This window comes from Populus trichocarpa, chromosome 11, assembly GCF_000002775.5.
Source record: "Populus trichocarpa isolate Nisqually-1 chromosome 11, P.trichocarpa_v4.1, whole genome shotgun sequence".
In the NCBI taxonomy this organism is placed as follows: Eukaryota; Viridiplantae; Streptophyta; class Magnoliopsida; order Malpighiales; family Salicaceae; genus Populus; species Populus trichocarpa.
In genome coordinates this window covers 9,143,137-9,170,071 of record NC_037295.2, presented here as the reverse complement: position 1 = coordinate 9,170,071, position 26,935 = coordinate 9,143,137, and the positions used below count along the sequence as shown (strand labels likewise).

The following is a 26,935-nucleotide window of genomic DNA, read 5'->3' as shown; positions in this document are numbered from 1 at the left end:
ATTTTTACCTATAACCCTTAATCTTGGATGGGTTCTTGAAATTTGGTGTTTCTCTCTTGATCTGTAAAAATAGATACCAAAACTCCCTCTCTTCTTTCTTCACGATAGTTGCAGATTTGTTTTTTGGTAAGAAGAGTAGTATTTATGCTCTATAATTATTCTTATTTGCATTTAGGCCCCATTTTCTTTAAGGGTATTCGTTCTGCCCCCTCTTCTTTTTAGTTTAGTTTATATTTTCTTTAATTTAATCTAGCCTTGATTATCTCGGGATTTACATGCATTGTTTAAAACAATGATGAAACTAGACATTGTGCTGTTGAACATGTAAGGAGAAAGAAGAGTTGCAGTGCATTTGCTCGATTATTAGGGTTTTCATTTTTCTCTTTATAGTTTTAATGCCATTACTACTAAACACGCCTCCATGTTGCAGGGATTTGTGGCACATTCTTCGAGTGCTAATTGCCTTAAGATTGGATGGAAATCATCCAGGGTTCTTGTGACTAGAGGAAAATATCTGATACGAACCAAGTCAGGTCTGAATTTTTTCTTAAGATTTCTGGTGACCAGTTTTGCGAGATTAGACATATCTCTCAATTTGAACATTGAAACGCACTGAAATTTTACTGGGAGATACTAGACACATCAAAACATATTTTTGGTAATTTTTTCGGTAAAATGAAGTTGGGGAACATATTATTTTAGATGGATGAAGTTACTAGACAAATCTTGTCAAATATGCCAAACTAGACCTTTATGTACTATTTGAGATATATCTAAAGCTACAGGTGGGATGTTTCTACGATTCAAGTTGTTCTAGAAAATAGACATCTCAAGATCTCCAACCATATATGGTAGGCCTAGTAAGTCATTCAGATGAGAGAGAACGACATGTTTGAAGTCAGGAATAAAAATACGCAAGAACGTGTGAAAATTGGAGATTCAGGCTACATGGAGGAATTTTGGCACGAAGATTTTGTTTTTATTATCCTATTTTATTTATTTATTTATTTTTGAATAAGTAGTTTTAATTTGGGTTTGTTTTGGCCTATTAGACATTATTTAGGGGTTTATTTCATTATTGGACTTATGTTAGTTGATTAGTAGTTGAGGCCCATTAGCTTGCAACCCAAAATAGGTCTTTTAGGGTTAGTTAGAGGAGACTTTATTATGTTATTTTAGCTGCAACTTTCAACAACAAGTTGAAGAATAAACGTGAGTTTTTTTTTTGTTTGCTTGTGGCAAAACAACCTTTATCTGCAAGGATAAAGATCATACACTAACTTATCGAAGATTAATTGGCTTCATGGTGTCATTCACATACTTAGGGTTCTTAGATACAAGGTTATCTCTAGGTCCAAGTTCTTTTCCAATACTTTTAGTTTTTAGGTACATGGTTACCTCTAGGTCAAGATTTATCAAACCTAGTTTTTGACTTTCCAAGTTGTTATCTACTTCATTGAGGGTTGCTTGACCACATGATCAAGATGTTCACATCAAGATCATAAAGTCAATCTTTAGGCTATTGTTAAGCCCAATTCTATACTGAGTTTGTCTGAACATACAAGTGGGATTGATTCAGTAAACTTTGATTCTTAAGAAGTCCCTTGTAATTGTGAGTGACACAATTAAGCTTTGGGGTTTAGAGGAGGAAAACATTGTTCACACACTCATTGCCCATAGATCCAATTGCATTTCTGTTGGCTTTCACCCTTTTGGAGAGTTCTTCGCATCTGGTTCCCTGAACACAAATCTTAAGATATACGATATCAGAAGGAAGGGCTATATTCACGTTAATTTAATATGCCTTTTAGCCAATCGGTTACTTACATGTGACATTATTATATTCATGTAAATACATATTTATTATTAATAAAGGTTTAATTTGTCTTTAATATTTATATAATATTAGATTAATGAATCTAGAGTAAAAATAAAGTCTATGAGATAAAAATTCTTTGCAAAGAAAATTATAAAGTTCTTATAATTATGAGATTCCTATTGCATCAAAACATTATTATTAAAATGTCCATAGTCGATGCTCTCTTAAATACTTGATATTTATTAGAGTCGTAGAGACTGATCTATATTATGTTCTTTTCTTTATAAAAGGAAGAAGTTGTTCTCATAAATTGAGATATAAGAGATACCTAGAACTAATACGTATGTGTTTGTTATAACATATTTTTGGTAATTTTTTCGGTAAAATGAAGTTCGGGAACATATTATTTTAGATGGATGAAGTTACTAGACAAATCTTGTCAAATATGCCAAACTAGACCTTTATGTACTATTTGAGATATATCTAAAGCTACAGGTGGGATGTTTCTACGATTCAAGTTGTTCTAGAAAATAGACATCTCAAGATCTCCAACCATATATGGTAGGCCTAGTAAGTCATTCAGATGAGAGAGAACGACATGTTTGAAGTCAGGAATAAAAATACGCAAGAACGTGTGAAAATTGGAGATTCAGGCTACATGGAGGAATTTTGGCACGAAGATTTTGTTTTTATTATCCTATTTTATTTATTTATTTATTTTTGAATAAGTAGTTTTAATTTGGGTTTGTTTTGGCCTATTAGACATTATTTAGGGGTTTATTTCATTATTGGACTTATGTTAGTTGATTAGTAGTTGAGGCCCATTAGCTTGCAACCCAAAATAGGTCTATTAGGGTTAGTTAGAGGAGACTTTATTATGTTATTTTAGCTGCAACTTTCAACAACAAGTTGAAGAATAAACGTGAGTTTTTTTTTTGTTTGCTTGTGGCAAAACAACCTTTATCTGCAAGGATAAAGATCATACACTAACTTATCGAAGATTAATTGGCTTCATGGTGTCATTCACATACTTAGGGTTCTTAGATACAAGGTTATCTCTAGGTCCAAGTTCTTTTCCAATACTTTTAGTTTTTAGGTACATGGTTACCTCTAGGTCAAGATTTATCAAACCTAGTTTTTGACTTTCCAAGTTGTTATCTACTTCATTGAGGGTTGCTTGACCACATGATCAAGATGTTCACATCAAGATCATAAAGTCAATCTTTAGGCTATTGTTAAGCCCAATTCTATACTGAGTTTGTCTGAACATACAAGTGGGATTGATTCAGTAAACTTTGATTCTTAAGAAGTCCCTTGTAATTGTGAGTGACACAATTAAGCTTTGGGGTTTAGAGGAGGAAAACATTGTTCACACACTCATTGCCCATAGATCCAATTGCATTTCTGTTGGCTTTCACCCTTTTGGAGAGTTCTTCGCATCTGGTTCCCTGAACACAAATCTTAAGATATACGATATCAGAAGGAAGGGCTATATTCACGTTAATTTAATATGCCTTTTAGCCAATCGGTTACTTACATGTGACATTATTATATTCATGTAAATACATATTTATTATTAATAAAGGTTTAATTTGTCTTTAATATTTATATAATATTAGATTAATGAATCTAGAGTAAAAATAAAGTCTATGAGATAAAAATTCTTTGCAAAGAAAATTATAAAGTTCTTATAATTATGAGATTCCTATTGCATCAAAACATTATTATTAAAATGTCCATAGTCGATGCTCTCTTAAATACTTGATATTTATTAGAGTCGTAGAGACTGATCTATATTATGTTCTTTTCTTTATAAAAGGAAGAAGTTGTTCTCATAAATTGAGATATAAGAGATACCTAGAACTAATACGTATGTGTTTGTTATAACATATTTTTGGTAATTTTTTCGGTAAAATGAAGTTCGGGAACATATTATTTTAGATGGATGAAGTTACTAGACAAATCTTGTCAAATATGCCAAACTAGACCTTTATGTACTATTTGAGATATATCTAAAGCTACAGGTGGGATGTTTCTACGATTCAAGTTGTTCTAGAAAATAGACATCTCAAGATCTCCAACCATATATGGTAGGCCTAGTAAGACATTCAGATGTGAGAGAACGACATGTTTGAAGTCAGGAATAAAAATACGCAAGAACGTGTGAAAATTGGAGATTCAGGCTACATGGAGGAATTTTGGCACGAAGATTTTGTTTTTATTATCCTATTTTATTTATTTATTTATTTTTGAATAAGTAGTTTTAATTTGGGTTTGTTTTGGCCTATTAGACATTATTTAGGGGTTTATTTCATTATTGGACTTATGTTAGTTGATTAGTAGTTGAGGCCCATTAGCTTGCAACCCAAAATAGGTCTTTTAGGGTTAGTTAGAGGAGACTTTATTATGTTATTTTAGCTGCAACTTTCAACAACAAGTTGAAGAATAAACGTGAGTTTTTTTTTTTGTTTGCTTGTGGCAAAACAACCTTTATCTGCAAGGATAAAGATCATACACTAACTTATCGAAGATTAATTGGCTTCATGGTGTCATTCACATACTTAGGGTTCTTAGATACAAGGTTATCTCTAGGTCCAAGTTTTTTTCCAATACTTTTAGTTTTTAGGTACATGGTTACCTCTAGGTCAAGATTTATCAAACCTAGTTTTTGACTTTCCAAGTTGTTATCTACTTCATTGAGGGTTGCTTGACCACATGATCAAGATGTTCACATCAAGATCATAAAGTCAATCTTTAGGCTATTGTTAAGCCCAATTCTATACTGAGTTTGTCTGAACATACAAGTGGGATTGATTCAGTAAACTTTGATTCTTAAGAAGTCCCTTGTAATTGTGAGTGACACAATTAAGCTTTGGGGTTTAGAGGAGGAAAACATTGTTCACACACTCATTGCCCATAGATCCAATTGCATTTCTGTTGGCTTTCACCCTTTTGGAGAGTTCTTCGCATCTAGTTCCCTGAACACAAATCTTAAGATATACGATATCAGAAGGAAGGGCTATATTCACGTTAATTTAATATGCCTTTTAGCCAATCGGTTACTTACATGTGACATTATTATATTCATGTAAATACATATTTATTATTAATAAAGGTTTAATTTGTCTTTAATATTTATATAATATTAGATTAATGAATCTAGAGTAAAAATAAAGTCTATGAGATAAAAATTCTTTGCAAAGAAAATTATAAAGTTCTTATAATTATGAGATTCCTATTGCATCAAAACATTATTATTAAAATGTCCATAGTCGATGCTCTCTTAAATACTTGATATTTATTAGAGTCGTAGAGACTGATCTATATTATGTTCTTTTCTTTATAAAAGGAAGAAGTTGTTCTCATAAATTGAGATATAAGAGATACCTAGAACTAATACGTATGTGTTTGTTATAAGATATGTACACTGAACTGATCTAGATGAGAATTCCATATAGAGAGATCACTTATCTATGAAAAGGCTCACGTGACAGTTGTGTAAGTGATCCTTAGGCTCGAGATCAATAAGTTATCTTATATAGAAAATGTTAAGCTTTGATCCGATTACATGTTATCTTAATCGAGGTAACAGAAGGGCAAACATTGGATATAACATGAACTATATGAAGGTACTTGAGTGATTAAGAGAGGATTCATCACCCTATGTGAATTAGAAAAATTATTCTATATGTTCTCAAATAGTACTGACTGAGAAATCCTTGCCCAAGATGGAATGAGATTTGCAAAGCGTTTCAAATCTTATTCAAATGATCAATGATTATTTTGTAGAGAACAAACATGATTTAACATGATAGACATACTTCATGCTTTAATGTTAAATCATAACATTATTGATAAAAGGATATTAGTTATACTGAGAAACTGGTTATTGAAAGGTTAAGTCAAACCACTAATGATTTTTCTAATATTTAGGGGATTATGACACATTGCTAGACGATGCACCTAATCTTCAAATATAAATTAATCAATTGTTGAATTGATAATAAATTAAATTATTTAATTTATTTAATTCTATTTAATTATAATTATCATTTATATTTTGGTCAACTTATTAGGAACCTAATGAGTCACACACATTAATAACCATTAGTTAGAAATTAAACTAAGATGATTCAATTAAGTATAACTTGATTAAAATATATTTTAAAAATTAAGGACTATAATATAATTAATATAGAGATTATATTTCTAGACCTAGAAAAATCAAGTAAGGATTTGATTGAGTTAATTTCTAAAATTGTCCTGAATTAATATATGAATATTATTCAAGAAGCAAATTAACATTTTGTCAATTTATAAGGTTTTTTAGATTTTCTTATAAATAGTAAATTATGTCTCTTATTTTAAAGAGTGGTTATCTATTGGATAGAAAAACTACGTAAGTCATAGAATAAAGAGTCAGCACTCCAGACATAACATTCCCTCTCTTCTATATAAACTGAGATTTAGAAGATTTCTCATTAGTGGTTCATGTGAATTATCATTGGAGGCCGAATAATTGGACGACTTGTGGTTTACGACAATCCAACCTTTAAAGAATTATTCAAAACTAAATAATATCAGATTTTCAGGTAATAAATCCCTAAACAACTCTAGATCTGTTTAACGAGATCCTAAAGACTCCCGAATAATTTTGTTATATTACTTTTGCTGCGTGTATAACCTTCAGTAACCCAATAATTCACACTTACAAGGGCCACACTCGAGGAGTGAATGAAATCAGATTTACCCTAGATGGTCGTTGGGTTGTATCTGGTGGAGAGGACAATACAGTAAAGCTGTGGGGTTTGATTGCTGGAAATCTATTCAAGTACCATGAGGGCCAGATTGAGTGCATAGATTTTCATCCCCTTGAGTTTCTTATTGCAGCAGGTTCTGCTGACAGGAGTGTAAAAATTTGGGACCTTGAAACCTTTGAGCTAATAGGTTCTGCTGGGCTGGAGACAACTGGAGTGTTCTTTGACCTTTAATCCTGATGGGAGGACTATACTAGGTGGATTGCATGAAAGTTTGAATTCTCATGGGAACCAATAAGATGCCATGATGCTGTGGATGTGGGATGATCCAGGTTGTCAGATCTCAATTTTCACGAAGGAAACCTTCTTGGATGCTCATACAATCAGAGCTGTGTAGGAGTGTGGGTAGTAGATATCTCGCGTATTAAACCGTATGCAATTGGAAATGTTAACTGATTCAACAGTCATTCAGAATCTAAATCTGGTGCAATTGGGAACCAATCAGTCCTGCTTGAGAACAACGCAAAGACTAGCATGGGAAGGTTATATGTTTCACAATATTCTAACGTTTTAGTAAAGGAAACAAAATCTCTTGGAAGGTTGTCAGTTTCTCAAAATTCAGATCCTGGGAAAGAGTCCTATAAAGAATCAAAGATTTTGCCTTCCACAGGAAGTGTATCTGGTGCTCCTCAAAGAGTGAACTTAAGTACTGGGTTGAAGACGACTATGACCGGTCCTATAACAGTTCCCGGCGCAGCAGCCTCAAAGAGGAGTTCTACGAAGGTCCTTTCAGCTGCTAATGTTCCAGTCTTGAACAAGGCAGATGTCATACCTGTAATTGTCCCCAGAACTAACTCCATGTCGGAGCAAGTAGCTGTCTCCAGAAAAGCAATTGGTATTGCTGCTAGGACAATGCCATTTTCTTTGCAGTCGAAGACAACTGATTTCCGGAAATTTTCAAATAGCCAAGAGGACATGGACCAGCCTACTACCTCTATCCAGTCTTAGACAACAGGTTGCAAGGCTACAGAACTGATCAGTTTATGGATAGGAATATTACTCCTGTAGTTAAAGGGAATTCACGGAATATCAACTGCTGAACGAAATATGAGGGATTGTTAAGGTTAATATGCTGTAACTTTATTGTGACACAGCTATTTAACCTAGATTTTAGTTAATTAACTTGTGTTATAAAGAAAGTAATTATAGTTAGATTAAAAGGTAATTAAGATGAACAAGTTGAAGGCTAAGATATATTTAAAGATTTTATATTATACTTATTTGAAATATCATTAGTGGATCCTCTAACCTTGACAATTGTTTTATCCTTATTTAATCCTTACATCAATATCACATCTCAAAAATTCTCTTCAACTCCTTTTCATTTGTTGTTTATAATTTTATATAGTTCACCTCCATGTGGTTCGATTCCGGTCTTGCCAGGTTATTTATTACTTCGACACTCATGCACTTGGGATAAGACATCAATCTTTTGATCGTGTCAGCTATCACGGTGGGAGCTGGTTTTGGACAAATAAGGAGTTGTTGGAGAGGGAGGGAGGCTGTTGATGGTGTGCTAATTTTGGGTGAATCAGAAGAGAGGGGAAGCTTTGTCTATGGCTGGGTACGATTGTTGAGGCGAGCTTCCTTTCGTAACCTGCGTAAAGTTTTTTCTATTTCGAGATCCACCTGCACTTGACTTTGATTAGTAGAACGGGTTACTGGCATAAATCATCAAGAAAACTCAAAAGAAACCAACCACACAAGAGATTGAAAACAATGCAAATTGTACGAAAATCCTACGGTAGAAAACAAAAACTACCTAAAAACCCTAGAAAACAGTGGAATTTGGCCTCAATAGGGTGGGGCTAGTGGTTACCACTAGTCCTGTTTAGAACATCGTTTCCCTTCAGGAAAAAAAAGGCCGATACCTAATTCCACCAACAAATCTGTTTTGAACAGTACCGCTGCCGCAAGTGAACAGTACCGCTGCACGTAAAAATTCTGTTTCTCTCTTTTTTTTTTTGAATCACAGCAAATAAAAATAACAGTACAAGCACAAGAATCAACTAAAATTACCTCCCCGGCAACGGCGCCAAAATTTGTTGCGATGTCGCGGTCGCACAAATTAATTACCCTAGCTTCAAACACAACACACAAGATAGTATAGAGCAAGCAAGGGGTCGATCCCACGAGGAAGATTCAAGTCAGATTTTTATGCTAGATGATATGCAATTTGGGGGGGTTTGGACGTTATCTAGGCTAAAGCAAAAGAAAACAGAAAACTATCAAACTAAATTTAATAAAATCAAAAAATTATCAAGAGAACAAACCTTGGTCACAAGCACACATCCACCTACAGAAATCAGAACTGATCATGGAAACGAAACATCAATTTATATTCTGAATATTTATCTCTTCTTAACATTGGTTAGTTAACGGATCCGCCGTATAACTAGCCCTAACCATCAAACAACCACAGTGTCCGCACTAGTAATTTAATTCAATAGCAGCCTTAAGAACTAGATAAGTTGATTAATCAAGAAAACATAACTATCCGCAGTCTATGTTTGATTTGATTGAATGTTCTCCCTAAGATTAATAACATAGATCCGCCACAATTATTAAACTCAGTTGCTTCACAAGTTCATATACCACAACTCCGGTTTTGATATCAAACTTAGCAATAAATTGTCTACAATAATAACTTAGAGTCCGCTCTAGCAATTAAAATAAATTAACTTTGTTGCGATGTCGCGGTCGCACAAATTAATTACCCTAGCTTCAAACACAACACACAAGATAGTATAGAGCAAGCAAGGGGTCGATCCCACGAGGAAGATTCAAGTCAGATTTTTATGCTAGATGATATGCAATTTGGGGGGGTTTGGACGTTATCTAGGCTAAAGCAAAAGAAAACAGAAAACTATCAAACTAAATTTAATAAAATCAAAAAATTATCAAGAGAACAAACCTTGGTCACAAGCACACATCCACCTACAGAAATCAGAACTGATCATGGAAACGAAACATCAATTTATATTCTGAATATTTATCTCTTCTTAACATTGGTTAGTTAACGGATCCGCCGTATAACTAGCCCTAACCATCAAACAACCACAGTGTCCGCACTAGTAATTTAATTCAATGGCAGCCTTAAGAACTAGATAAGTTGATTAATCAAGAAAACATAACTATCCGCAGTCTATGTTTGATTTGATTGAATGTTCTCCCTAAGATTAATAACATAGATCCGCCACAATTATTAAACTCAGTTGCTTCACAAGTTCATATACCACAACTCCGGTTTTGATATCAAACTTAGCAATAAATTGTCTACAATAATAACTTAGAGTCCGCTCTAGCAATTAAAATAAATTAACTTTGTTGCGATGTCGCGGTCGCACAAATTAATTACCCTAGCTTCAAACACAACACACAAGATAGTATAGAGCAAGCAAGGGGTCGATCCCACGAGGAAGATTCAAGTCAGATTTTTATGCTAGATGATATGCAATTTGGGGGGGGTTTGGACGTTATCTAGGCTAAAGCAAAAGAAAACAGAAAACTATCAAACTAAATTTAATAAAATCAAAAAATTATCAAGAGAACAAACCTTGGTCACAAGCACACATCCACCTACAGAAATCAGAACTGATCATGGAAACGAAACATCAATTTATATTCTGAATATTTATCTCTTCTTAACATTGGTTAGTTAACGGATCCGCCGTATAACTAGCCCTAACCATCAAACAACCACAGTGTCCGCACTAGTAATTTAATTCAATGGCAGCCTTAAGAACTAGATAAGTTGATTAATCAAGAAAACATAACTATCCGCAGTCTATGTTTGATTTGATTGAATGTTCTCCCTAAGATTAATAACATAGATCCGCCACAATTATTAAACTCAGTTGCTTCACAAGTTCATATACCACAACTCCGGTTTTGATATCAAACTTAGCAATAAATTGTCTACAATAATAACTTAGAGTCCGCTCTAGCAATTAAAATAAATTAACTTTGTTGCGATGTCGCGGTCGCACAAATTAATTACCCTAGCTTCAAACACAACACACAAGATAGTATAGAGCAAGCAAGGGGTCGATCCCACGAGGAAGATTCAAGTCAGATTTTTATGCTAGATGATATGCAATTTGGGGGGGTTTGGACGTTATCTAGGCTAAAGCAAAAGAAAACAGAAAACTATCAAACTAAATTTAATAAAATCAAAAAATTATCAAGAGAACAAACCTTGGTCACAAGCACACATCCACCTACAGAAATCAGAACTGATCATGGAAACGAAACATCAATTTATATTCTGAATATTTATCTCTTCTTAACATTGGTTAGTTAACGGATCCGCCGTATAACTAGCCCTAACCATCAAACAACCACAGTGTCCGCACTAGTAATTTAATTCAATGGCAGCCTTAAGAACTAGATAAGTTGATTAATCAAGAAAACATAACTATCCGCAGTCTATGTTTGATTTGATTGAATGTTCTCCCTAAGATTAATAACGTAGATCCGCCACAATTATTAAACTCAGTTGCTTCACAAGTTCATATACCACAACTCCGGTTTTGATATCAAACTTAGCAATAAATTGTCTACAATAATAACTTAGAGTCCGCTCTAGCAATTAAAATAAATTAACTTTGTTGCGATGTCGCTGTCGCACAAATTAATTACCCTAGCTTCAAACACAACACACAAGATAGTATAGAGCAAGCAAGGGGTCGATCCCACGAGGAAGATTCAAGTCAGATTTTTATGCTAGATGATATGCAATTTGGGGGGGTTTGGACGTTATCTAGGCTAAAGCAAAAGAAAACAGAAAACTATCAACCTAAATTTAATAAAATCAAAAAATTATCAAGAGAACAAACCTTGGTCACAAGCACACATCCACCTACAGAAATCAGAACTGATCATGGAAACGAAACATCAATTTATATTCTGAATATTTATCTCTTCTTAACATTGGTTAGTTAACGGATCCGCCGTATAACTAGCCCTAACCATCAAACAACCACAGTGTCCGCACTAGTAATTTAATTCAATGGCAGCCTTAAGAACTAGATAAGTTGATTAATCAAGAAAACATAACTATCCGCAGTCTATGTTTGATTTGATTGAATGTTCTCCCTAAGATTAATAACGTAGATCCGCCACAATTATTAAACTCAGTTGCTTCACAAGTTCATATACCACAACTCCGGTTTTGATATCAAACTTAGCAATAAATTGTCTACAATAATAACTTAGAGTCCGCTCTAGCAATTAAAATAAATTAACTTTGTTGCGATGTCGCGGTCGCACAAATTAATTACCCTAGCTTCAAACACAACACACAAGATAGTATAGAGCAAGCAAGGGGTCGATCCCACGAGGAAGATTCAAGTCAGATTTTTATGCTAGATGATATGCAATTTGGGGGGGTTTGGACGTTATCTAGGCTAAAGCAAAAGAAAACAGAAAACTATCAAACTAAATTTAATAAAATCAAAAAATTATCAAGAGAACAAACCTTGGTCACAAGCACACATCCACCTACAGAAATCAGAACTGATCATGGAAACGAAACATCAATTTATATTCTGAATATTTATCTCTTCTTAACATTGGTTAGTTAACGGATCCGCCGTATAACTAGCCCTAACCATCAAACAACCACAGTGTCCGCACTAGTAATTTAATTCAATGGCAGCCTTAAGAACTAGATAAGTTGATTAATCAAGAAAACATAACTATCCGCAGTCTATGTTTGATTTGATTGAATGTTCTCCCTAAGATTAATAACGTAGATCCGCCACAATTATTAAACTCAGTTGCTTCACAAGTTCATATACCACAACTCCGGTTTTGATATCAAACTTAGCAATAAATTGTCTACAATAATAACTTAGAGTCCGCTCTAGCAATTAAAATAAACAATCATAGGAAAAATAAGCATAGGAGAACAAACATCTTCATCATATAAATTGAAAAGAAAAGGTAAAATAAATCTCACAGTTCTTGAAATCCGAAGGTTTCCGTGTCCTTGCAACCAAGAAAAAGTGTTTAGCCTTGCATGTTTGTTGAACAACTAATCAAAAAGAAGGAAGAATGCATAATTTAGGGTTTCTTAGAGGAAGGGGGCGTTTTTCTCTTCTTGGCTGGCTGCCCCCCTTCTCTTCTCTCATTCTTTTTATATCCTAGGAAACCCTAGGTCTCTATTTTACAAAATAGTCCTCCATTAAGTAGATTGTTTACATTTAAGTACTTCAATAACTATTTTCCTAAAAAAGGAGAAATAGCCTTGCATGAAATCTTCAAGCTTTGACTTAGAGGAGCTAAATTGCTGAAATACAAACTTGGATATCGGTTTAGATGCTTCAGAACGTAATTTGGACTCGTTTCTTCACGAAACCTGTTTGCTGGCAGAATTTAGTTGTCATCTTTGGAAAATCATATCTCCCTCGTATGACATCGGTTTTGGCTGAAATTTGGAGCGTTCATAGAAATTTGAGACATGAATCCAAAACAATTGATTTTGCATCAATTGGACTTTTGTAGCTTCAGATATTCAAGTTGGAAGGCCAAAAGTCAACACTGGCAGATTGCGAGATTTGACTTTGAAGGCTGCGATTTCCATGCTCTTCCTTATTTTATTTTCTTGCCTTAGATGTCCAGAAAGGTATGGATGTTAGATTTTTAATGCCACTGGAATCACTTCATTTCAACCTCTAGAGCTCACGCTCTGCACAAAACATCGACTGAAGGTCAAATCTGCCAATTATCTCCAATTTACTCCTTTTTGCATCTTTCATCCAAAAGTGCCTTCAAAACATAAAACAAAGAATATCAAGGCATTTTATATATAAAACATAGGCAAAACACTAGTTAAATGTGGGTGAAACTATCGAATAATATGGTTGCATCAACGACAGTCAATTTCGGTTGAAGAATATGGTTTTGATAAGAACCTTGTGTATGGTGGGTTATGGTTGTGAGGATGGTGATGTTTTGCTACTGGTTCATGGAGTTATCAGGTGGATTGCGTCTGTCAAGTGGAAGAAGCTAGTGTGGTATGGTGTGGTGTGTGATGGAAGGAATTTATGTTTGTTATTTTGGGATGTTAAATACAGTTCTAGATTACAGTGATGAGGGGGATCTGGTTAATTAATGGTGCGTAAAATAATGTGTTGGTTGTTGGTATCGAAGGCTTGTTTTGGTAAAGTGTGATTGTAGGCAAATTTGGTCTAAGGTTAAAGGTGAGGTGTTAGGTTAAGGATGGCTTAAGTGTAAGTTATTGGTTTTGGCAGTAACCATGGCTAAAAGGAAAAGGGAGATAGGTGTTAGTGAGGGAAGGACCATCGGCGTGAACAGGGAGGGGTGAAGCTATTGGGGAGGATAGTGGCGTATGAACAGATAAGTTGGTAATGGTGTTTTTTTTTTCTTGTGGCCGACGACTTCTCTTGTAGTTTTGAAAATGGATTATGATTTTTTGTACGGGTGTGGGTTCTTTTTTTATGGCTCCTATTACTCTTTGTGTATGTGTGTGTGACAACTATTTATAGGTAAATTGCTTGGTGACCAAGCAACCCCAAAAACAATTTGTCCCTCAACTTTTTGTTTTCACATTTGGTCCCTTTGTAAATTTTGATTCTTCATATTATTATTTTTTTTTAAAAGCAACTTCAGCATTGACTTAAAAAGTTTGTTAACAACTAAATACGTAGAAAAAGACACTGTAAGTGACACAAAGACGTCAAAAATATTTTTTTTTGTTTTTTTTTTGTTGTTTTGTTTTTCTCAAAAATACTTCAAAAATAGGGTAAACAATTAGGTAGCAACAGTGTATATGAAATTAATAATGTTATGAATTATTGAGAATAGATTATGGAATGCTGGATATAATGAAGATGAGATCTAGGATGATTAGATCGAGAATAAGGTTATGAGATTGGTGTGGTTTATGGATAAGAGGTGTGATTGATTTTGATATGAATTGATATCGACTCTTGGGATGTTCAAAATACAAAGAAAACTCTACCTAAATTTTGGTAGAACGATAGTTAAATTATAAGAGTTATATGTAATACTAAAAATTAAGAGATGATTAAAATTTGAAGTGTAAGGATCGAGTTTAACTGGTTAACTGATTGAGTTATCAAACAATCCAGTCGATCCTTTAGGAAGAAAAAATCTAGCAATTTCCTAAACTATCTTCAATGATGCCATGAATGTCATGTATCAAATTATAGGGATCTTACTAAAGAGTTCTCTGATGTGTTTGTTTGGACATACATCAATATGCCTGGGCTGGATACTAGTATTGTGGTACATTTATTACCTCTAATAGAGAGGTGCCAACCCGTAAAGCATAAATTAAGAAGAATGAGGCCGAACATCCTAATTAAGGTGAAAGAAGAGGTAAGGAAGCAGTGGGATGCAGGTTTTTTAAAAATGTTTAAATACCCTCAATGGGTATCAAACATAGTGGTACTGCCCAAGAAAGATAATAAATTCCGAGTATTTATGGATTTTAAGGACCTAAATAGAGCTAGCCTGAAAAATGACTTTCCACTCCCCCACGTTGACTTGCTTGTAGACAATGCTGCAAATAAACCCACTTGCTATTTCATGGATAGGTTTTTTGGTTATAACCAGATTAAGATGGCTGAAGAAGACAAGGAAAAGACTACCTTTGTTACCCCATGTGGAACTTTTTGTTACATGGCCATTTGGTTTCAAAAATGCTGGAGCCACATATCAGTGAGTGATGGTAACACTCTTTTATTATATGATGCATAAAGAGATTGAAGTATACGATATGATAGCCAAAACCCAAATGGAAGAGGATCATATGCAAACTTTAAGGAAGCTCTTTGAAAGATTAAGAAAGTATCAGTTAAAGTTTAATCAAACAAAATACATGTTCAAGGTTAAATCTAGGAAGTTATTAGGATTTGTGGTAAGTAATAGAGAAATTGAGGTACGATTAGTACTTAAAAGTGCATTTTTATCAATGTTTTATATCATCATTTTGCACTTGAAGTATCAATATCTCCTTAACTAGAGCATGTTTTATAATAACATGTCTAATAATATAAGATACCTTTAATTTATGGTAAATGTTCATCTTAAATACAGGCCTATCACATAAATCAAAGGATTGATTTATGAGTTTAACTACTGAAATTGAGAAGACAAAGAGAGGGCTAAGCTTAGAAAACAGATACTGGTTCAGTCCAAACCGGAACACCATTCGGTTATTGAATCATAACTGGAGCTGTAGAACATGGATTTAGGTTTGGTTTATATGTATGGAAAGCTAAAAAAATAGGCCTAAAACTTTCATGAAGAGTCCAAGATTCAAAAGGACCGTTTTCAAGTTCAAATTGTAGCAACCATAGAGAAATCGGAATCTGTCCTGCAGCCCAGACACTATTCAGTGTTCAGCCCATATCTCAAGTTCTAGAAGTCCAAATGTACCAATTCGTGTTTTGTTTGGAAAGCTGAGATAATTTCCCAGAACTTTCATGAAGACTATCTGCTCAAATCTTGATGTTAGCAATGATGTTTTCTGCAGACAAGAAGATAAAGATTGTTACCAAGTCAAGAGATGGCCACCCACTCAACAATTAGTCATCAAATCAATAGTTCTGAATTTTGGCCTATAAAAGGAGGCATTTGCCATGCATTTAGGCATCTTGGTTTTCATATCAAGATCATTTCCTTACTTGCTTTCTTTCTTTGTAGTTTTAATGTTCTAGTTTTATTTCATGTTATAGTTTCATTAATCTCTTGTTTATGCCTTTCATTTCCTTTACTATACTTATATAATCATGTTCTTCTCTTGTTTATTTATGTTTCTCCTTTTCATTATGTTTAGCTAAGTTTATTATGTCAAGGTGAAAATGTTTCACTAATGGTGTTAGGATAAGTATAATATAAACTTAATATGGACTTCAATGATAAGTATAATATAAACTTTATTTATGTTTTTCTTTTGAAAGAGTTTGTTCTATGAGAAGGGAAAAACTTCTTTAAAAATTGTTGTTGCATTTCATCCCAAGCACGAATGGATCCTGACCTAAGATTTTGTAGCCATGTTTTAGCTTTATCTTTTAATGAAAAGAGAAAAAGCTTTAATCTGATGGTGTTCATGCTATAATTTAAGTCATTATAGGTGTTACAAACTTCTTTAAACTCTCTCAAATGCAAATATGGATTTTCTAGATCTAAGCCATGAAAAAAAGGTAAAAGTTGAATAATGTTTGGCTTAAAATTGAAGTGAGATGTATAAGGAGATAAAACTATGCATGATGGTGCACTTGTTCTTGTGGGATTCATGTGGTCTCTAAGTGTTCTAACTCGATTATTCTCATTATTCTCATTATGAAGCGACTGGTTATCTTCTTCGGTTATATTTTCTGAAAATGATGAGGATACCCTACAAAGTCTACCACTTAATGTATGTGACCAAACTCTCATGCACGAGTAGGAAGAGAAGAAAAGGAAGAAACAAAAAAAAAAACAAAACAAAACAAACAAAAGTTAGATAAATGAAAAGAGAAAATAAAATAAATATTATAATTTATACAAGAATTTACCTCCCCGGCAACGACGCCAAAAACTTGACACGATCAAAAGATTGATGTTTTATTCCAAGTGCAGGAGTGTCGAAGTAATAAATAACCCGGCAAGACCGGGGTCGAACCACATGGCAATTAACTATATAAAATTATAAACAATAAATGAAAAGGAGTTGGAGAGAGCTTTGAGATGTGATATTGATGTAAGGATTTAAACAAATATAAAACAATTGTCAAGGTTAGAGGATACACTAATAGTATTTCAAATAAGTATAGTATAAATTCTTTTTATTACTCAAATAAAAACTACACACAAAGGAGGTTCCAATCAGATTATAAATTGTTAACATGATTACATTAGTTATCTTATTCGAATAATGTTAATACTTGTAAATGTTGTCAAGTATTCATGATGTTAATTTATGTTAACAACAAATCAAGTTCCTTTCATAGCACAGGTGTCGGTTACCATACAGTTGGGCTATGAAAGTGCCAAGTATTTGTTGTACCAAGGGTTATACAATATAAATCTAGATTAACCATTTAACAAACAAAGTATTAAGAATGAATAAGATAACAAATACAAAACATGTTAGTATCAAACATTAAAGTCCATGTTGAGTTTATATTATACTTATCCTAACACCATTAGTGTACCCTTTTTACCTTGACATGATAAACTTAGCTAAACATAATGAAGAAGAGAAACATAAATAAACAAGAGGAGAACATGAGTATATAAGTATAGTAAAGAAAATGAAAGACATAAACAAGAGATTAATGAAAGCAAAACTTAAGCATTACAAAAATATAAAGAAAGAGAGCAAGAACATGATCTTGATCTGAAAACCAAGATGCGTAAATGCATGGCAAATGCCTCCTTTTATATGCCAAAATTCAGAACTATTGATTTGATGACTAATTGTTGAGTGGGTGGCCACCTCTTGACTTGGTAACAATCCTTATCTTTTTATCTGCAGAAAACATCATTTCTCACATCAGAATTTGAACCGATAGTCTTCATGAAAGTTATGGGAAATTGTCTCAGCTTTCTAAAAAAACAACAATCGGTGCATTTGGATTTCTAGAACTCGAGATATGGGCTGAACACTGAATAGTGTCTGGGCTGCAGGACAGATTCCGACTTCTCCGTTGTTGCTACCATTTGAACTCGAAAATGGCACTTTTAAATCTTGGACTCCTCATGAAAGATTTAGGCCTATGTCTTAGCTTTCCATACATATAAACTAGACCTAAATCCAAGTTTTACAGCTCCAGTTATGATCCAATAACCGAATGGTGTTCCTGTTTGGACTGAACCAACATCTCTTTTGTAAGCTTAGCCCTCTCTTTGTCTTCTCAATTTCAGTAGTTAAACTCATCAATCAATCATTTGATTTATGTGATAGGCCTGCATTTAAGATGAACATTTACCATAAATTAAAGGTATCTTATATTATTAGACATGTTATTGTAAAACATGCTCTAGTTAAGGAGTTATTGATACTTTAAGTGCAAAATGATGATGTAAAACCTTGATAAAAATGCACTTTTAAGTACTAATCACTTGTTAAATGGTTAATCTAGATTTGTCAAAATTAACAATAGATTCGACATCTGACACACACCAATTGATAATTACTTTCCTGGTGAATCTTTACTTTCTCTTAGTTCAATACCTTGGTCTGCTAATATTGATAATTTTCTTGCTTCAGGATTTTTGCCAGCACATTTGGATACCCAAGACAAAAGAAAGCTTTTGAGCGACGTGCAGAACGTTTATTGGGATGACCCTTACTTATTCAAATATTGTCCTAATCAAATATATCAAAGATGCATTCTTGACAATGAGGTAAGTAGTGTGACACGATCAAAGAGATGATGTCTTATCCCTAGTGCAGGAGTGTCGAAGTAATAAATAACCCGGCAAGATCGGGATCGAACCACAAGGAGGTGAACTATATAGAATTATAAATAAAAGATAAGATTTGAAGAGAGCTTTGAGATGTGATAATAATGTAAGGATTTAAACAAAGATAAAACAATTGTCAAGGTTAGAGGATCCACTAATGGTATTTCAAATAAGTATAGTATAAACTCTTTTTATTACTTTACTAGAAACCACACGCAAAGGAGGTTCCACTCGGATTATAAATTGTTAACATGATTAAATTAATTATCTTATTCGAGTAATGCCAATAATTGTAAATATTATCAGGTATTCATGATGATGACTTATGTTAACAACAAATCAAGTTCCTTTCATAGCACAAGTTTCGGTTATACCATATAGTTAGGCTATGAATGTGCCAAGTATTTGTTGTGCCAAGTATTTGTTGTACCAAGGGTTGTTCAACACAAATATAGATTAATCATTTAACAAGCAAGGTATTAAGAGTGAGTAATATAATAAATATAAAACATGTTAGTATCAAATATTAAAGTTCATGTTGAGTTTATACTATACTTATTCTTACACCATTAGTGTAACCTTTTCACCTTGACATAATAAACTTAGCTGAACATTATGAATAAGAGAAACATAGATAAATAAGAGGAGAACATGATTATATAAGTATAATAAAGGAAATGAAAGGCATAAACAAGATATTAATGAAAGCAAAACTTAAGCATTACAAAAATATAAAGAGAGAGAGCAAGAATATGATCTTGATATGAAAACCAAGATGCCTAAATGCATGGCAAATGACTCGTTATTATAAAACATGCTCTAGTTAAGGAGTTATTGATACTTCAAGTGCAAAATGATGATATAAAACCTTGATAAAAATGCATTTTTAAGTACTAATCATAGTGTCATGAAATTTTGTCATTCCAAGGCATGTGGGGGTCATTTCTCATCAAGAAAGATAAAGTGGATTTTACTGGCCCACCATGTTTAAGGACTCATACATTCTGCAAAACCTGTGAAAATTGTCAAAATATGGGATTTATTTCAAAACATAGAGAGTCTTTAGATAATCTTCTATTGACTCTTAAGTCTCATCATAATGGAGATGTGCATCGTGCAATTCATAATTTATGGCCCTATTTTCATAAAGAACATGTTTATCGTAGTCTTGTGAATTTGACTAAAAAAGACCCTGTTTGTCAGTTTTTTTAAAAACTGGATGGGAAGCCTATCCCCGACCCATAGAGGGCGTTTAAGCCGTTCTTGGACGTAAAACCAAGGGAAGATGTGAGCCAAAATCACAACTACTTGTACATACACATGTTTTTTTTTTTTAAAAGAGACTCCAGTTGACCTACATATAGGTGGTATGATTGCATTTTCAATTTCTCATTTATAAAATCTTCTCTTCCTTCCCTTCATTTCTACTCAACCCACACATTCAACAGATATAGAAGTGTGTAGAAATGTCAGGTTCCTCAAGTAATCATATAAGAAATATTTGTGTTTTCGGTGGATCCAGTCCTGGGAAAGAAAAAGAGTTTTTAGAATCAGCAAATCATCTTGGTCAGGTACTAGCTGAGAGAAAGATTCATTTAGTGTATTGAGGAGGCATCTTTGGGTTAATTGGGGGATGTCAATAGCTGCATTTTTAGGAGGCAGTCAAGTTTTGGGGGTCGTCCCCAAAGCTTTAGTAAAAAGGGACATCATTGGAAAAACAATTGGAGAAGAACTACAGGTCTTCGCAATGTCTGATCGAATGAATGAAATGTTTAACCATCCTAACGCCTTCATTGCCTTACCAGGTGGTTTGGGCATATTGGAAGAGATCTTTCATATATCCTCTTGGGCCCAACTACACATTTACCATAAACCTATAGGTTTGTTCAATGTTAATGAATTTTATGATAATTTGTTGTCTTTTCTTGATCAAGCTGTGGAACAGAAATTTCTAACATCTTCAATACGACAAATCATAATCTCTGCTGCTACTGCTGAACAATTGATTGACCAACTACAATCTTTCATCCATGTACTTGATCCCTCCATGAGTCACATAAATTGGTCAATTATGGAAAGCCGTAAAAAGCTTAGATTGGATTTGAGCCTTTGTTTGTGAAACCTTGTGTCTTTTGGTTTTATTAATAGCATAATATTTGTGTTTTGTTGTTTCTTATATTTGTTTAAGTGTATTTCAGGTTTGTCAGTAGTCGCTGTTTTAGGTGATGTCTTCTATACTCTATCTTTCTACCTTAGAACATTGAGGACAATGTTTCATTTTGGTTTGGGGGAGAGGGTAGTAGTTGATATTAAAAAAAATTAAATAACTGTGTTTTCTATTATTAAAACTATTTGCAAAACTGTTGTTACTAGGATGGCAGAGTAAAGGAGGAACTTTAGTGACTCTTGAGACGCATCTTAGTAAACATTATTAACAAGGTCTATCAGAATACTTCTTGAAATATTCAGGTTTACAAATTTCGCATTGTTATCACTTGATTCTGCTCATATGCTCATTTAACAAGTATTCTTAACCCTTTATTTTCACACACACACTTTAACATATGATTGTGGGTTGAACATTGGATTATTACATTATTTATGTTTTTTTGTTAAAGGTAACAACTAAGGGAAAGGGATAGTATATAATTTGCAAAAAAAAAATAAAAATAAATTGATAATATTGATGATAATAAAAACATAGATAAGTTTGGTTTCGTAGCCTTCCTAACCTAAACAATTAAGCCCGAAGGGGTGTTTTAACACTTAATACCTTAAAGTCAACTGACTTGAGAGCTATTGACCCATTGCTTGTTACATGGGTTAAGGAGAAAAGCTTAAGGGAATCGAACATTGCACTATCTACGTATCAGTATCTCTAACCCGAGTTACTAAGCTCGAAGGGGTGTCTCAACACCTAATGCCCTAAGACCAACTAGTCTGGGAGTCATTAACTGCAAACTCGTTACATGGGTTAAAGATGCATTGTGTTTTAAGTTATATTCTAAGTTATATGTACATATATTAAATAATAATAATAATAATAATAATCTCAACCCAAGAAAGTTAACCTTAGAAAAACATTATAACAAAATATTATTTTCTTCCAATAAAAACCCCATCATCTATGTTTTCATACATTGAGAATATAAAAACAAGTTTTATTAATATCTTGTTTCAACAGTATGAAGCAGATATATAAATTTAATGAGAGTTTGTTTATTTGGATAGATTAATGGAAGTTGAATGATGAATGCCTTGCTTTGTGGAACTTGCAAATTGTTTTTCCATTTACGCTTTGATTACAAGGGACTAGTAATAAGATGGTTGGGGGGTGTGATTAGTACTTAAAAGTGCATTTTTATCAAGGTTTTATATCATCATTTTGCACTTGAAGTATCAATATCTCCTTAACTAGAGCATGTTTTATAATAACATGTCTAATAATATAAGATACCTTTAATTTATAGTAAATATTCATCCAAAATGCAGGCCTATCACATAAATCAAATGATTGATTGATGAGTTTAACTACTGAAATTGAGAAGACAAAGAAAGGGCTAAGCTTAGAAAAGAGATGTTGGTTCAGTCCAAACTGGAACACCATTCGGTTATTGGATCATAACTGGAGCTGTAGAACTTAGGTTTAGGTCTGGTTTATATGTATGGAAAGCTAAGACATAGGCTTAAAACTTTCATGAAGAGTCCAAGATTCAAAATGATCATTTTCAAGTTCAAATTGTAGCAACAATAGAGAAGTCGGAATCTGTTCTGCAGCCCAGACATTATTCAGTGTTCAGCCCATATCTCGAGTTCTAGAAGTCCAAATGCACCGATTCTTATTTTGTTAGAAACTGAGACAATTTACCAGAACTTTCATGAAGACTATCTACTTAAATTCTAATGTTAGCAATGACAGTTTTTGCAGACAAGAAGATAAGGATTGTTACCAAGTCAAGAGGTGGCCACCCACTCAACAATTAGTCATCAAATCAATAGTTCTGAATTTTAGCGTATAAAAGGAGGCATTTGCCATGCATTTAGGCATCTTGGTTTTCATATCAAGATCATTTCCTTACTTGCTTTCTTTCTTTGTAGTTTTAATGTTCTAGTTTTATTTCATGTTATAGTTTCATTAATCTCTTGTTTATGCCTTTCATTTCCTTTACTATACTTATATAATCATGTTCTCCTCTTGTTTATTTATGTTTCTCTTCTTCATTATGTTTAGCTAAGTTTATTATGTCAAGGTGAAAAGGTTTCACTAATGGTGTTAGGATAAGTATAATATAAACTCAATATGGACTTCAATGATTATATCCTTAACAACTTGCTATTAACATGTCTTATCATTTTTATCTTATTAATTCTTAATACCTTACTTGTTAAATGGTTAATCTAGATTTGTGTTGTATAACACTTGGTACAACAAATGTTTGGCACTTTCATAGCCAACCGTATGGTATAATCTACACATGTGCTATGAAAGAAACTTGATTTGTTGTTAACATAAGTTAGCATCATGAATTCCTGACAATATTTAAGAGTTTTGTGTTACTTGAATAAGATAATTAATATGATCATGTTAATAATTTATAATGATCTTTTAATGACAAATCATCCGATTGGAACTTTCTTTGTGTGTGGTTTCCAGTTGAGTAATAAAAAAAGTTTATATTATACTTATTTGAAATACCATTAGTAGATCATTTAACCTTGACAACTGTTTTTATCATTGTTTAATCTTCACATTAATCTTACATCTTTAAATTTTCTTTAACTCATTATTATTATTATTTATAATTTATGTAGTTAACCTCCTTATGATTCGACCCCGATCTTGTCGGGTTATTTATTACTTCAGCACTTGGGAGAAGACATCAACTTTTTGATCGTGTCAACGTAGAACCAGATAGAGTCAAAGCCACCCAAAAAGCACCCAAGAAGTAAGGGACTTTTTAGGTAGAATGAACTACATAGCTCCTTTTATCTCCTAGATGACAACTACATGCGAACCGATCTTTAGGTTATTGAGGAAGAATAATTGTGGAATTTGAAATGAAGATTGTCAAGAGGCTTTTGATAAGATTAAGCCATATCTTATGAACCCACCTTTATTAGTACCACCAATTCCTAGGAAACCCCTAATACTATACTTAAAAAGTCAATGAAACAGCCATGGGTGGTGTGCTAGGATAACATGATGATATGGAGAGGAAAAAAGCAAGTCATTTATTAAATCAATAAGAAGTTCATTGATTACAAAGCACATTATATGATTGAGAAGTTATGATATAGAGCGCGAAGAGATTGTGCTAGTATATGTTGTACTACACCATATGGCTCATCTCCAAAATAGATCCCCTGAAGTATATATTTGAGAAACTATATCTGTCAAGTTAGATTGCAAAATGCAAGTTTTGTTGTCCAAGTACGACATTTGCTATATGTCTAGAAAATCTATAAAATAAAGTGTCATTGTTGATCATTTGGCTAACAATGTCATTTAAGAATATTAACCTTTAAGCTTCGAGTTCCTAGATGAAGATGTCTTGATAATTGAAACGGAAGAAAAAAATGATTAGTGAACGATGTACTTTGATGGAGTTATGAATGTATGTGGTAATGGAGCAAGAGCTATCATAATTTCTCTTAATGATAGACAAATATCCTATCTCAATCATATTACAATTTGGTTACATTAATAATATAGTTGAGTATGAAGCATGCACTTATGGCCTAAAGGTAGCTGCATAAATGAAAATAAAGAAGTTAAATGTGTATGGAGACTCAATGCTGATAATTAGCCAAGTAAAAGGCAAATGGCAAACCAAAGATGAAAATTTGAAGCCATATTAGGAATATCTTTCCAAACTAATAGAGGACTTTGATTTAATAGAATTTACACATTTAGGAAGGGACATAACCAATTTATTGATGATCTAGCAACTTTGGCCTTCATGGCTTAGATTGATTGTGGGGATTAAGAACAACCAATATGCATTCAAAACTCCCCTATTTATTGTTGCTCAGTAGAGGAAGAAACAAACGAGAAGCCTTGGTACTATGACATCAAGAAATTTATCTAGTATTAAGAATATTTCAAGGAGGCATCCAAGTTAGACCAAAAGACATTGCGAAGGATAGCGATGGATTGCTACCTAGATGAAGATGTTTTATATAAGAGGTTATTTGACGAGACTCTTTTGAGATGTCTGAATGAAGAAGAAGCAAGGAAAACATTAAACGAAATACATGGAGGAATTTGTGATACAAACACAAATGAACATAAGATGATAAGACAAATCCAAAGGGATGGGTACTTTGGAATACTATGGAGAGGGATTGTATAGATCACGTAAGGAAGTGTCACAAGTGTCAGGTACATAGAGATAAAGTCAATGCACCACTAGTTCCTCTATTTAACATAGTGTCATATTGACCATATGTAATGTGGGGGATGGATGTTACTGGGCCTAGTAATCGAAAAGCCAATAATAAACACAAATTCATCTTAGTAGCAATTGATTTTATTTCCAGCTTAATAGATATGTATAGTGCAACTATTATCGTGCTTGAAAGTATAGTTCAAGAAAAATATTCTAACTCTATACATGGAGAAGCTAGTGGTTGTTTGACTTTGATGAGATCTTTTGAATTTGTATTTATCTTATATTTTTGTATAAAATAATAGGGATTACTGATTTACTTTGTTGAACTTCACATAAAAAATATGTTGACATCTTAAATGCAATGGATCTTGTCTCAACTACTAAAGCATTGCTTCGAATTTTGAGAGATGTTGCTAATCTTCTCCTTGTACATGATCGATCTATTTACACATAATATGACAATTGGCATGCCACATATGAATGCTTCATTAAAAAAGGCTATAGATCGTTCATGTCAGCAACAACGATGGTGACAGTTTACCAGCACTATCATTATGATATATTTAACTCAGTAATAGATTTTTGGTTGGAAGAGTTAAATTCTAGATTCAATGATGGGATAATAAAACTCCTTGTACTTAGCTTTACTTAAGAACCTAAGAACAACTTTAAATCATTTCAAGTTGATGTTATTTGCAAGCTTGTTAGGAAATTTCATTATGAAGATTTCAATGAATAAGAGATGCACTATCTTAGATCTCAACTAAAGCATTATCAGATTAATGTGATTTATCATAAGAGCTTTGAAATATATCTACCATTTCTGTATTATATCAAGGATTAGTTGAAACAAATAAATCACAACATTATCATTTGACTGACAGGTTGATTTGTCTTGTTTTGACTTTATTTGTTTCCACTGCCTCCACATAGTGAGCATGTTAAACTATGAACCATGTTAAATTATGCTTCGCAATAAAATAAAAGTGGAGTTCTTAGCATATTTTATGATGATTTACATTGAACAAAAGAAGCTTGCTTAAAATATCAATTCAGATTCAATTATAGATGAATTCTATTACATAAAACATTGAAGGGTGCAACTTCAATAATGTAGTTTATTTTTACTTTTGCTTCAGTTTTATGTACTTTGAATTTTATTTTTTCATATTTTGTGTTATGTATTTGGATTAAAAATGTATTGTTAACCTGATAAATTTATACATATAAGTTAATGATTGATCTTGGAAATTTTTTATGTATTTTCTTAGTTGTCGAGGGCTGAAAAAATTCCTAACTTCGGCCATGCTTTATGTGCCATTATCTTTTTTTTTCTTATCAATCAAGCAAATCCAAAAACATATGAAAGTTTACTAATTAGGAAGAGTATATAAGATGTCAAAAAACAAGTCATACATGAATGCCAATAACACTAGAAAAACATGAAAATATGCTTGATCGTA

The 26,935-nt window shown here is 33.1% G+C and overlaps 1 pseudogene; it reads left to right on the top strand.

The window, feature by feature from the left end:
• Positions 1 to 292: 292 nt before the first annotated feature.
• On the top strand, positions 293 to 7,698 carry LOC127904014 (katanin p80 WD40 repeat-containing subunit B1 homolog KTN80.3-like; annotated as a pseudogene).
• The last annotated feature ends 19,237 nt before the right edge of the window (positions 7,699 to 26,935 follow it).